Source organism: Cataglyphis hispanica, chromosome 25, assembly GCF_021464435.1.
Source record: "Cataglyphis hispanica isolate Lineage 1 chromosome 25, ULB_Chis1_1.0, whole genome shotgun sequence".
NCBI classification, from domain to species: domain Eukaryota; kingdom Metazoa; phylum Arthropoda; class Insecta; order Hymenoptera; family Formicidae; genus Cataglyphis; species Cataglyphis hispanica.
In genome coordinates, this window is record NC_065978.1 from 1,730,270 (window position 1) to 1,745,356 (window position 15,087).

The 15,087-nt window shown below is 35.9% G+C and overlaps 1 protein-coding gene and 1 long non-coding RNA gene across 5 annotated transcripts in view; one reads left to right on the plus strand and one right to left on the minus strand.

The window, feature by feature from the left end:
* Nucleotides 1-314: 314 nt before the first annotated feature.
* LOC126858482 (uncharacterized) lies at nucleotides 315-4,636 on the minus strand. Of its 2 annotated transcripts, none has more exons than XR_007688677.1 (5): nucleotides 4,302-4,636; nucleotides 3,435-4,030; nucleotides 1,685-1,857; nucleotides 1,283-1,442; nucleotides 315-671 (listed from the first exon to the last, which is right to left on the minus strand). It is a non-coding gene; the product is annotated as an uncharacterized LOC126858482 (long non-coding RNA). The 2 variants fall into 2 exon arrangements; XR_007688676.1 differs by having other exon boundaries at nucleotides 1,283-1,552; nucleotides 4,302-4,635.
* Nucleotides 4,637-7,275: 2,639 nt separating this feature from the next.
* The window catches only part of LOC126858417 (talin-1), a 44,389-nt gene continuing 36,577 nt past the window's right edge, over nucleotides 7,276-15,087 (plus strand). For all 3 annotated transcript variants that reach the window (XM_050608706.1, XM_050608708.1, XM_050608710.1), the window contains exon 1: nucleotides 7,276-7,429. The gene's annotated coding sequence lies outside the window, so the exon portion shown is untranslated. The remainder of the gene's footprint in view (nucleotides 7,430-15,087) is intronic.

Genomic DNA, 15,087 nt, shown 5'->3' on the forward strand with positions numbered 1-15,087 from the left:
CTTAATTTGATTATATGTATACAAGCACGGCAATATTAAAAAATATCATTAGCTAATCCAACTAAATGTAATCAAAATATTATAAACAAATAATTGTTATCTATTAAATAAGAAATAAAATATTTTATGTTCTTTATTAGCGTATTTCAATATTCCTTTTGCATTTATATTTTTAAAAGTAACAGCATCTATCACAAATTTATCTCAAGTTTTTGATCAGAAAAGATCACAAAATGGCGACTCGAGTCTTCGAGATTCGCATCATCGCTTCTGCCCAACAAACGAGTTTCCGGCGAAATCTCATGCGAACATCACGTGCGTTTTCGTTGACAAATGACTCTGATTCTTGGTTTGCTCGGGCGGGCGGATGCGACGACGTATCGTTTCGACGGTTCCTCTTTCCAGCCCTTCTTCCACGCACAATAACTGTTTTTCTTCCCTTTCTGGTAGCATCGGGGCCAACCCTCTTTGTGCGTGCTTCGCCGTTTACGCCCGACTGACTTTTCAGATTCTGTGGAATCATCGCTCGTCTCTGTTCTTCCCCTTCGCAAGCGCTCGCATAAAAATCGCTACCGGAACCGGATGCCGGAAGCGTCGACAGGAGCGTCGTCGGGATCGAGAAATGGGCCTTTGTGCACCCTCGAACATCCGTCGTTTGTGTCATTCGTCTTCTAGGTAGAGTGAAATCACATCGTAGTTTAATTAATTTCTTCGTTCTCTCTCTCGGCACGAGTATCGAATAATATTGTACGCAGAAATCAATCATTATGTAGAATATTGGGATATAAAAAACATAAAATTCAACATATATCAATTTATCCGCATATCTGTTTGAGATATGTGTGTATTCCAAAAACGTAGACACATATTTAAAAAACTTTTCTTATCACATCAATATTTAAACCATTAATAAAACATTTCTTGTAATTAATAGGAATGCAATAAATTTTAATAAAATTTTAACCGATAAATTATTATTATCCAATTGTCCCGCTATCCAAACTGTTTTTCGTATTTTATTTATTTATAGCTGCTTCTACCATAATACGCTTTTTATTTAAAAACAATTTTTTTGTTTTAATTTTTAAAATTTCTCAAAACCTTTTGCATCTCTATTTCACGAAGTCTTGCGTTTCATATTCAAAATAATTACTTCAGAGATCATACTTCAGACGCACTACGCGATTTAATTCCCTTCGAATGCACGCTCCTACTATCCGCGTATTAGATACGGACGATTTTTTATGGTGATTTCGATGCACGTACGCGCTATCTCGTATACCTTTTGTTGAACAATCCTCGCGTACTCTGACCGAGAGTTTGTCAAATCATCCTCGGCTCTGCACTCGCGTAAGGGCTCGTTCTATTGTCCTCTTTTTAGAGGGGTTTACGATGTATCCACGCCCGTTCCCTTTCTTCTCCGCGGGGAGGACAGCTATAAACTATATGAGGTAGAAACATCTAAATTCGAGCCGAGTCAGTGCTGCACGAGTGAACGTCATTGGCGAATGCAGTTATTTACATGAAGAGTAATGCCATTTTCGTCTTACGTCTAAGCGATGTTAAATAAATTTTAAATAAATAGATCGTATTTATGCATTTTATTTAATGAAGCGATGCTTTTCTCGTATGCACTATTAGTGCAATAAAAACTGACTGCTAAAATGTGATCCAATCAACTTACAGAGACTGAGCGCAACTGCGGCAGATAAGTTTTAATACTTTCAAAATTGATAAAAACTTCTGTAATTTTTTCCCCTCCGATAAGAAATTGGTACTTCTTGAGGAAGATATGACCAGATTTATGGATAATATCACATCTTATGGACGATATCACATCTCCCCGTAGAGTTGTTTCTAAAACAGAAATATTTGCTTCTCATCGCCCATAAAATTCATTTTTTTCTCAGAACACTTGGAGGAATAGACACGAGAATAGACATCAGAATAACCGCAACTCGAACGATCAAAACCTTTCATAAAAATGAATTTATTCCAGAATTTATCAACCCGCGGGTTGACGTCAGCTCGATCATAAATCATCTCGACGGAGAATAATTTCGCTTCCGTCGTTCTATGCGCAAAGTGATTCTCGTTCGCATTTCAAACATCGCCTTTTGTGATCTGAAGTCGCAATTTGAAATCTTAGTCGACGCGTCATCCGTCTTACTGATGAATATCTACATATCAATGGCGAGAAAAACTGACATCTTATTTTGTATAAATTATTTATATCTATTTATCTATTATATTAATAGACACTAATTTAATATTACTTTTCTAATTATATAGTTTAATTATTTAAGTATTATTAATTAACTAATAATAATTATCTCTCTTAAAATGCTTACCGTTATTAAAACAACTTTGTGATATATATATATATATACGCTTATAAAAAATTAAATGATACAAGATAATAATTTCCTCTAGAATTTTTTAATATAAATAATATTTATGACGATAAAAGAGATATAATAATTAGAAAAATTATTTTCTTAGAGTTTATCAAAAACTGTCTAGTTTTTTTAAATTCTGCATCAACTGAAAAAATTAATTTTTATTTTATCAAATTCGTCTAGCGATTTATTTACAATCATATCACGCTTGCGTGACAAGCATAATTAGTATAATTTTCTAGCGTTATTAAAAGTTAATTTATCTCTGTTTGTATATATTCTACGAATCTTTCAGCCATTGTATTCGTTTCGCTTAACCGTGAACGACGTAATCAGCGCACGAGGACGACGAAACGTTTGGCTTGGTCGCTGGAAACGATCATGGCGGACCAGTTTTCGGGAGGGCGAGTTTCCCGGGGATGGGAAGTCGCCCGGAATTGACAGGAATCGGAAGAGGAAGAGGGAGACTATAAAGGAAGGGAGGGAAAGAGAAAGAGAGAAAGAGAGAGAGAGAGTCCGGGACATTGGCTCCAGACTCTCTGGCGCCGTCGCGACGCTTCCCAGCTTTTGGCAAAACACATCTTATCCCGTCACATCCCGGTCCTACGGGCGCCTAGTTTTTTTATGGCTATCGCTGCTGGTTTCAGCTCCCGGGGATCCCCCATAAAATCTCGTCTTCTCTCCGCTCGCCATCTCGACGATTCTCCTTCTATCCCTCGTCCCTCTTCCTTTCCTTCAGAGGCAATGCTATCGTCTTAATAGTAGAGACGTAACTACTTCCAATATAAAGAAGTCGTCGAATTTTATTTTCTCGCGATACGAGCCTCATTATTCGTGCGCTATCGATTATTACGTCCGGAGAGAGATATTAGTAGAAGAGGCGAATTTTTCCGCGCAAAGCGATAGATTTAGCGGCGGATAAAAAATTTATAATTGCAAAGAAAGTTTTAGAATTTTTTTAATTTATATTTTTATAGGCATATGTAACTCCGACTATTAAATTTTTCAAATTTTTCCGTCAATCTCTCTACTTACAATGCTTCATTTACTTTGATGCTTGAGTAAACGGAGAGACACTGGTCCTCTACACAAGAACAGCAATAAATATGAAAGAAGATAGTTACGACAATCTCGATTCTTCGTAGATGAGTCTGTCGCCCCTTTTCCTCCGATTCGCTATTCACATGCGTGCTATTGCGTACGAAGTATAGGAAACTTTTCCCATTGTCTCCCCCGAGAAATTTTATCTGCTCACCGAGTAGATTTGATGTTGTCTCTTCTTGAGGAATTATTTCCATTTTGCGAGAATGAACGTTCGGCAATTACGTCACAGATCTATTTCCTGTATCATCTTACAGGTAGCACCACGTGGAACATCGTTAAAAGTCAGTCGGTAAAGTAGTAGAATGTAATTATGGCGCGACATTGGAAATCTTCATTTCGTGCGGTAAAACTCCCGTAAACGGATGAAAATTGGATTACAGAATGTGATTCTGGCAATCGTCCAGCTTCATCCATATCGTCGCACTCTCCTGGCACCGAGACTACTAAGACGATAAGGGAAATTTATTGCGCATCCCGTATATGGCGTATGTATGTCACGCATTGTTTTGTGCTTCGTTGTCCTATTTCTAGAAAAAAGTTCTTTCATGCTTTCTTTCTATGCTTTTTAAAATTTTTCTGTATTCTATATATTTCTACTTCAAGGGACAATTAATTTTTGAAACAATACCATAAAATATGCAACAGAATATTATTTAAAAATTTAAACAAAAGAATCATAGGATCTGGAAAAAAGAAATATAGTACAAAACTAAGCAGAGATAATTCATAATCAATATAGATAAAAAAAAATAATTTTGTATTATAAGGAGAAACAATTTTCAAGAATAATATTCTTACCTCTGTTTATGTTTCGCAATTTTTCACGAACGAATAAGAATTAATTCCTTACATATTTTTACTCTGATGACATGTCCGAGAATGTAACGCGCGATAAAGCATTCTTCTTGCGTCAAGCACGCGTGGAATGCGCGAGCGAGCGAATTACGTTAATGTGGGCCGCCGAGTGTAGCGTAACGAGTTGCCCGTTGCATTCTTTTCTCCTTTTTTAGCGCTTACTGCCTTCGACACACACGATGTGTGCGCGCGTGTGTGTATGTGTGTGTGTGTGTGTGTGTGTGTGTACGTACCGTTGCCGTATCGCTATGCCATCTGGATCGGGACTGTAGCAATATAATGTATCTTTGCATTGATGCGTCCCACTCATTCGAACTCTCTCCCCTCCCCCTCTCTCTCTCTCTCACTCTCTCTTTCTCTTTCTCGCTGTAGTATATTTTTAGGAAATCTTCAACGTACTCTCGACAATGTATAAAAGTATAATAACGGAAGTTGAAGATTAATTAGATTTTTTTTTTTTTTTTTTTTTTTAATGAAAGACTAAGATTTTTAGATTTTCTTTGCGTGTATAAATATAGATATACATATATAAAATATTTCATTATATTATGTTAAATTTTTTATATATATTATTCTGCTTTACATATGCAAGGTTTTTGATATATTATTATTTGACAAATAAAAAATTAAGGAAATTATTATTATTGATAATTATCATGTCTGCATTCATGATATGCATTTAAAAATGATAAGACAATTGTTGAAGGCTATCCGCAAAATGCGAAGAGGAAATGCACAGCCACTTCCTCGAGATAACTCTCAAACGATAACGCGTCAGTTTTTGTTTGTCATCTTTTTGCGTAATAATGCTTTAACCGGCCGTTCTTAATTATCGTACAATATTCTGCAATCTTAAAATTTACTAACAATAAATCGGGTTTTCCGCGAAAAAATTCTTCGCTGAATACACTTTTAAACTATCCGACGAATTTACTTTCGTCAACCTTCGCGATCGAGATACCATAAACTGCAAATCGTAAAAATCATTTTTTTCTTTTGTATACATAGCTTCCTAGCGACAGCTGGAATAAATGAGGAGACCGTAAGCGTTATCGCCGCGAAGCTTAATACACGATAAGATGCGAGAGAGAGAGAGAGAGAGAGAGCGTGTCGCTCCGCAGCTGTAACATACGTATTATACGATTACGAAAGCACGTACTACGAAAGCCTACGGGGGCTCTCTGGAAGGAGTCTGGCATGACCAAATTTGGTGCGGTCTCGCTCTCTTGTTCCTCAGTCTCGCCGAAGGAAGTTTGGCGTTTTTAACCCTTCACGCACGTGCACAGCGTGATGTTGCAGATAGAGTGCATCCACGGGACTTGATGACGTATATCCAAGACATACCGCGATGTTTTTATTCGTGACAAAAATGTATTACTAACGTATATTACTAACGTAGAACGTTGTACCTGCACGATTTGATGTTTTGTTTATCGAGAAAAAGACTGAAAGAGAGAGAGAGAGAGAGAGAGAGAGAGAGAGAGAGAGAGGGAGAGTGTGTGTGTGTGTGTGTGTGAGAGAGAGAGAGAGAGAGAGAGAGAGAGAGAGAGAGAGTGGGAGAGGGAGTATACACTATTTTAAGTGCGAGCGAGTGTTTTGTGTATTTGGAGGAAATGTTTTACGAAATTTTTATCTCAAGGTAGCGAAATCGTTTAGATGTATATATCATAAGATTATTGGTGTAATCGTTATTTTTACGAAAAGACGACGGCACAGTCGAGTGTGTTTAACGCCATACGGATTCATTCGTATTCTATATATATTTAGAATAGTCTGACTTTCCGTGGTTATGGATTTAAGAGATGATATTTTTAGAGAGCCGCGCGTTTGTTTAGATCGGTTATTTGCACCAAAGTAGGGACGTGCATATTGCACGCGATGCCATTTGCTATTATATTTAATTTGAAAGACTTATAGAGTAGAATATTCTCTCTGTATTATCCAAATAAAAATTAGAAGATAAGATTTTAGAATAATCGATCTTTTCAAATAATTTTGAAGTAAAAAGAAATTTATTCATTGCATAATTTTATATAATATCTAACGAAATAAAAAGATATTATATGATAATTTGACAGTCTCTTTTATTCTTTATTCTATTTTTTTTTTTTTTTTTACATTTTTACTTATGCTACTAATTTACGCATTTTTCTTATAATGATTCGATTCAGCAGTTTTTGGATATTCAAGATTTTACTGTAGGATTTTTAAATATTCGTTTGTTTAAAATATATAATTTATGAATATCATTAAATATATTAATTTTGCGTTTAAACGCGTTTAAAAAAAAAAAATTAAAAGAAAATATACTGCACGTTTAATTTCGTTTCTATTTATATGGAAGAGAAACGCCAATGACTTTATCTCTTTCAATCAGGGGGAAAAAAAATATGCTGGAATTCAAACCGAAATCAACCCAAAATATTATTTCACCGAAATATTGGAAAATACGGAAAGCCCGAAACAAATATAATCCGAAATCAATATAGGAGAGGAGAGCAACGTTCCGAAAATTCTACAATTTTCCTGTAATATTCGAAATATATATACGTAGAAAATCGCATGAGAGAAGCATATTTAGAATATAAATTTCAGACGCAACCATATGTACACACAACTCTCTCGTCATCTCCGTAGCTTCCTTAGCTATTCGAATACCCTGCTATCCGCGGATTTTATCCTAAGACAAAAGATAAAACATTTTCTAATCTCCTCACAAACATATACACACACACACACACACATACGCGCATTCCTATCTCCCTTTTCAGCCTATACGCAATATATAAAAGCGTAAATTCTTTTCCCCAGTTCTATTATCGGGATTATTTGAAAGCAGGGCGCCGCAGCGCCACCGCGTTCCCGCGTCTCGGTCGTCCCTGCCACCGCCGCTCACGTTCCACCCGCTGGACGACGGGAACGGCGGAACCGTGGAACCGTTCGGGACGGGAGAGTCGCGCAAGAGTGTTGTCGGACGTGGTGCCTGTGTGCGGCCCCCGAAGTGTAGATAAATTGCTTGCTCGTGCGACGGGAGACGCGTGTCCGGCGCGCATCTATGGATATTCATCGCGGTGAGTAGTAGACGCGTGGACGGACACTCGGCCGAATTTCGCGTGGCCTGGTGTGCGATTAAAACCACGCGGACCTCCGATTATATTATTGATTTTTCCGCCGCGCGATTCGCGACGCGACGGGGAATGGGCGTGCTGCGGCTCTCGACGCTCCGGATGCCGCAGCTTCTCGCAGCTTCTCTTCCGCCGCGACGAGCTTTTCCCCCCTCGTCGATCGCTCCATCGTCCCTTCTGTCATCGCGCGACCTCCGTGTCCCTTTGACGTTTCGCGATCCCGAGCCGCGATCGCGAGCAAAGCTAACCTCAAAAGTCTCTTGGGCCTCTGCACGTACGCAGCCAACACGACGGGCCAACGAGTGGCGTTTTTTTTCCCGAAATAAAGATGATTCAGAGCGCACGAACGATTGACAGATCGCCCGCGGTTTCGCGGCGATGACGACGTTTTATACACGTACGTACGATATGTGCGTGTGCGTGTGCGGTCATGTCATATGTATACGTGTGTCCGTAGAAATACACAAGTGTGTGCGATGAGGAGTAACGGGAGGCGGGAAGCATCTTCTTTTATTGATATCCATGCTCCGGCGGTTTTCGTTTAGTTAAATGCGCGACGTGCCAAAACAATAGGTCCCCGGAAAATCAATAGATAGGCCGTGCGAGAGGTTAAATAGGACGTTGTCTTGTTGCTGGGAGATGCCTTGGCTTCTCTGCCCGTGCCAGGATTTCTTCCCTCTCATTTGTTTTTTTCTTTTTTTCTCTATCTACCTACACGTCGCGTCGACATCGAGGTCGCAGTTCTCGCTTGTATATTTCAATTTTGTTGATTTCTTTTTATTGACTTTTGCTAACGTTGATCTTAATGGTCATTCTCGATGTTTACCAATGTTTATTTTCTTTTTCTCTCGCGACAGATAAAATTCGTTGATATCAAGTCAGGGATTCATTTTCGGGGGATTAAAATAATAAATAAAATAATTTTACTAACACACGAGCGATCTTTCATTAAATTATTTGGTAGTTAATTTTTAGGTTTTAAGTTATTAATTACCTCTAATCGTTTATTTCTAAAAAATCTAAAATTTTCAGAAAACAATTTATATAACGTTTAAACAAATATTACACAAACAACATAAAATTATTATATTATTTTTATTTAACGAAAATTTAAAACGCCACTTAAATCTTTGACTGTTTGTACTTGTTATTGTTAGTTATTATATTTAATGAACTGCTTAAATTTTGAAATTGTGTGTGCATATACTATTCGTAGAATAAAAGCATATAATATATAAAATTATAGAGATTTAATTGAAATGGACGATCAATATTTGAGACAAATTAGTGAAGTCAATCGATTTCCAGAAACAACGATTCATTTGATTCGAAAATTACTCATGTGAAATTACTCACTTTATACGTAATGTCTTATACATAGATACACCGCAATAGACTTTTTTTTAGAAACTGAATCACTTTACATATATGTAGCCTTAATTATTAGATATTGTTGCATTTTCATTGCGGTAGAATCAAACATTAGTTTCAGTATTTCCATTCTAACACGACGATTTTTAAAAGCAATCTTTTTATCGCGTCGGTTAATAATTCTTACTGTCGTCGTTGAAATATAATAATAATAACAATGGCTGTTTATTGGTGTGGATTTTTTAATAATAGACAATTATTTGCATTGTACTTTCCGTCCCGCGATGCAATTTAATTGCAAGCGAGACTAATCAAAATGATAGCAGTCACAAATCCCAATTTACGAATTCATCACGCGTGACATCCAAACACCCAATTATCCAAATACCGGCTCCCATCGATATGGAACACGTTTTCGCGTCTTAATGGCATACTGGGAGTAAGGCTAATCAAAATTATACCTCTCGCAATCAGAGAGCTAATCAATCTATAATTGCAGCGAGAGAATTATTCTCGAATGAATATATGAGGATCATCTGATTACAAAAGGGAACATTTTTGAAATATAAATTTTGATGCAAGATATCGTTAATAATTGGAATCCATGAGCATATTAGTTTTAAGTGACAAAAGCACAAACATACGGAAACGTTTTAATTTTAATTTTAGTTGCATTATCAAGACCTTCCTTTTTTTTGTCTTCTTGTACAAAACGTCATCTTGAATTTAATTTCAACAACAAACTCTTTGGTTTACGTTGTATTGTGATATTGTTTTATATTTCAATACAACGTAAACCAAAGAGTTTGTTGCTGAAATTAAATTCAAGATGACGTTTGTACAAAAAGACAAAAAAAAGGAAGGTCTTGATAATGCAACTAAAATTAAAATTAAAACGTTTCCGTATGTTTGTGCTTTTGTCACTTAAAACTAATATGCTCATGGATTCCAATTATTAACGATATCTTGCATCTTAATTAGGATACGCAGTTATTAAATGCGTAGATGTAGATTCGCCGTTTATTAGACACGTATGTCGTCTAATAACGTAGAAATGTAGTAAACGTATATGAAACTCTCTGCATGATCCATCGAAATATGTTAATAACGGCAAGTTTTCTCATCAACTCATGCAAAACTATATCGAACTTTGCGTTGCATAAATTGCGAGCAAAGTATTATCCTTTATAAGCCGTTGCTTTCTTTTTTAAAGTGTGTTTAAGTTTATCGGCAATATATATGTATCGAAATTAACTTTCTTCTCGACATACGCTCGATCATTTGCGAACGGTTACTAAAAACATGATTAAAATATTATTTGAATTTTTTTTTATATATGAACGAAGAAGGAAAATATTTTGTTTTGATTTAAAAAATCATTATATTTCTAAATATTTCCTGGTTTACATAATTCTTCTTTTTCTCGAGTTTACTTACAATTCGGAAACTGTCAGAAAGAATTTCGATACTTTAATTGAAGAAAATTCTCGAGTCGATATTGTTCCAAAAATTTGTAATAAAAATTGCGATCTGAGAGATCTGTCAGTAGTAATATAATCTGTGTCAAACAATCTTCTATCAAATGTTGGAATAATTCTTTCTTATTTTGTTAACGATTTTTCACACGGCGGTTTATATTATTGTTAGAGATGTCGAGGATGAGAAAAAGCGGTGACATAAGGCGGGAGCATCCGTCATCCGTGAGATCCTGGCGATACTCGGATTACGTGTTACCATTTACGACAAAGCCCGGTAAAAACGGAAAGTATAGTTCCGGTATACGAGCCGCGAGTGTGTATAAATAGCCGAAGAGCGCGTACGTCCGGTGCGTGTGTATGGTGTTAGAGTCGTGTGCTGGATGATTCAAAATTAGTAACACGGCCGTCACACACGTATTGTATGCACACACGTGTGCGCCGCGCACAATGCACGCGTGTTGGTCGAGATGCGTGTATGTTTCCTTGAAGATCGTAATGGAGCGCGAAGGAGACGACCAACTTATGCGACGATGACGCATAACTGCGCGAATCCGTGACGTCATAGCCGCCGAAGATTATGCATCTGCATCTCGTGGATGCCCGCGCTTTGAAGAGCGCATACATGAGAGCACAATAATAAAAAAATTGTTTTTATTTCGAACATAAAAGAAAGGGAGCAATCATTTTCCGTAGTTTCTTTTTTTTTTGTTATTTTTGATGAATGTAATTCTGGTTTCTCTAATTGTTCCATCACAATTTTGACAAATTTTATGATTAAAGACCTCAAGAAAGTTTATTTTCATGTACCTTTTCGCGTTATAGCTATGGGAGAATTTTGTTGCAATCAAAGTTAAAGTTATGTCGTTAGAACTTTTAGCTCTCAAAAGAAATTTGTTGTACGTCGATTATAATATGCACTTTACTACTATAGACTATGTATATATTATAATCGATATAATATATTAAATATATAATAGTTAAATATATTCGATTTACTGTGAAGAAGCGCAAAATGAAATCTCTCATCGATGATCCATCAAATAGTTTTCAATTACGTTTATATTCAAATTTAAAAATTTTTTTAAGTCGCTGAATGCAAATCTAATATAAAAATTGATAAGTTCAAAGTGTATACGTATATTTTTCTATGCATATATAAATATTTGCAAAAATCCAAATATTAAATTTTGACATTATTTTGAATTTAGCTATAACATGATAAAATACATTAAAATTATTTATTTTTGCAACTTAGTAAATTTCTCAAATTTGACTTGCTGGAGCAATCTGAAAAATAGAATTGTGTTCAATGTCAAAAAATATTACGAGAAATAGTTATTCTCTTTCTTGTGCTTTTTTTTTTGTTGAAATGTATAATAATTAAATTGTATAATAGTTGGTCTGTGGAAAATCGCGTAATATGCATACGTAGATTTCAAATGGATAATATATATATATATATATATATACATATCCAGATAATATTAAAACGATTTAATAATGGCGCAGATCACATTTTTCAGAAAATGAAAAGAGCAAGGAAACGACAGATTATTCATATCATTTTTAATTTATATGAAAAAAATCTTATAAATTAGAAATCTTCGCAATTAATGGTGACACAAAATTTTTATTTAATTTAAGAAAGGCACTTTTTACTGCAGAAGATACGAAATATATTATAATACGAAATAAGTTATTCGAAGTATACGCATCTTTTTATTAAGATAATTGTTCAATAATTAGGAGACATTAATAATGTATTTTTTAAAATTAAAATGCCTTGTATAAATATTCTTAATATTATCCTTGTTTATTAAATATCTGTTCTGCAATTCATCGGTTATATTCGCGCTGATTATCATCATCGATTTGCCTCTCCCGTTTGAATCCAGATGCAGCACGGATTGGCGGGAGAGAAAACTGTGACGGGCATCAATTGCCTGTCTAGAGTGGATTCTCTATAGAAAAGTATCTGCTATTCGTCCCACGTTAGGGTTGCACTCCTTCAGCACGTACATCGCTCGCTATAGCTCGACAGTGTCATTGAATTTTCGCGTTGACATATGAATCGTATTTACACAGAATCAATATTTAGGAGATGAAAAACAACATTATCGACATTATTTAATTAAATTAAAAGAAAAAAGAAAACATCTTATCGATCGACGGTGGAAACTTTTGGGAAAAACGGATAACTGTATATTGTGTACATTCGTGAAACGATTCCTCTCAGCACTTTGCCCCGCTTATCGCCAGATTCGCTGATTCGCCAATTCAGCTTCAGCGTCACAATGGTCGAATTTCCCGATGTTTCGCGCCATCGTAAATTCACCGAGACGTTACATATACGCGCGTTTAGTATCGTTATTGCACGAACCTGTTCTCTTCGATACGTCTTATTCCCATCTTTTTCCCGATGGATCGTTCAGCGAGCCAAGAGACAGAGAGAGAGAGAGAGAGGGAGAGAGAGAGAGCGCCGATATCATCCCATCCCCACGTTTATCCGTCACATTGAATCCAAGACCGCCCTTGTTTGCGCGGTTTTGGGTTACAACGCGTCTAATGGATTATCCTTACATTCTGCCCTGAGACACCTTCTATATCGTGTCATCGATTCGAATGATTCGCGCACGCGCGGGACATAAAAATAACAACAATTCCGATATTTGCCGAACTTATTAAGAGGTTTGACCGCGACCGAACGGCGCGGATGAAGATCGACGGGGGATATTATAGTCGACGTATGTCGACAGCATAGCCATTTTGCCCTTTTACTTAGCGTGTCAACGTGTTCGCAGATGACATTACGGGGATCGTCTTGTTGCAGGATTAATTCGATATTTCTTCAGTGCGACATCCGCGGCATACGTTTACTTAACGAAATCGTGAATTTTTAATTTAATAGCTCTAATTTATCGCTCATATTTTTGCGTAACATGACAAAACTATTCCTGATTAATTGCGATAGATTTTTCTTTACGATTTATTAATCAAATGTCAATTGAAATTAATTTGATGAAGACGAGAGGGATATGTGATTTATTGTTTAGTGTATAATGCTGAAGATCAAACTGAACAAGGGGATATTTAATAAACTCTTTTACGGGATTTTGCATCGTAATTCAGGTCGCGTTACGTTTTTCGTGATAATCGCTCATTGAGAGCGTGCCGGGTCGTTACAGCAAACGAGGATCTTTCACGAATCGATGCGCGAGGCGGGACATGACAATTCATTGGATTTATGACCGTTATGATCCTCGCATAACCTACGTGTGCAACAACCCCATTACAGGATTATACGTTATGTCTGGTACAATGCGCACTTTATTAGTTGTCTCTTGTCACCATTTTTACGGCGATATTTTATTGCGCGTTATCCACGATAGTGTATGTTGCGCAAAATCATTCGTTAGATAACGAACAGGCTGAAGGACACTCATTTTCCTCTTATTTCTGTATTTTTTATTTGTACGTGTTCTCTTTACATAATTTCTTCAGTTCATTAAAAAAAAAAAAATTATATATATATATATATATATATATATATATATATATTTACGCTTGAACTCGTATTTTACTTCGCATTTTAACTCGCATTTTTAATCTACAATTTACGAACAGTCTATACAAAAATGTGTATTGATATCGTCATTTATTTACAACGACGTCTTGATAATAATATTAAAAATATTTGTAAAAATATTATCAAAAAAATTACACATAAGTGAATATATTTATTTTAACTGAAATATACTACAGCGGCATTTTTAATCTGAATATGACGTGATGAGAAATATTATATCGGTAGTTTAATATTGAATCATATAACGATAACTTTCATAAATAATATCTTGAAATTTATAAAAAAAATTTATATTATATACATACTCTATACTCTATAGTCGATTTCCGCAAGGAAATTCGATCGACATTGAATTCCGTCGAAACAATTTATGTATTACGATGGTATTAATGGATTAATAGCGAGATTAACGCGTAACTAATGAAGAAAATACAGTTTTCAAAGCAAGTTTGTCGACGGATGAGATTAGGAGCGATACAATAAATTCATAACAAGCCGCAACTCAACAGTCGCGCTTCGTGTTTGCCACTCTTCTTATTATATATCTCTGTTATTGTTGTGTTCTTGTCGTAATGTGTTATCTTCATTCGTCGTTCGTTCGTCGTATGTGCGTATCATAATTTAAGACGGCGACTTCATATATACAGGCGTCCATTTGTTTGCGTATCGTTCTCCGTGCGCGTAATTGATTGTAATTTCGAACAAGCTATTTCTCTCGATTACGCATGGCGTTGCGAGAATTTTTAATTTGGTTTTGTTAATTAATAGTCATGGTACATTCGTAGATATAATCAAGATCGTTTAATTTTGGCGAGATTTGGTTGTTCCGAAAAAAAATTGTAGAATCAGCTGTTGCTGACATTGTATTACGGTTATTGACAAGTCATTCACGTTCTATTTTAAGCGTTATAAATGCATACGAAATCAGTAGAACAATGAGTCATTAAATAGAAAAATTGCGTAAATCTTTTATGTCGGAAATGCACTTAGAGGGGCATCGTATAAATTTCAAGATATATATTCTCGTAACGTTTTAATAAAATTACACAATAATATTGGATTGCGCGACAAACTGTTCTATGTCTCAAGAGAAATATCTTGTTGCGTGCAATAAATTTAGATGGGGAGAGAGAGAGAGAGAGAGAGAGAGAGAGAGAGAGAGAAATGTA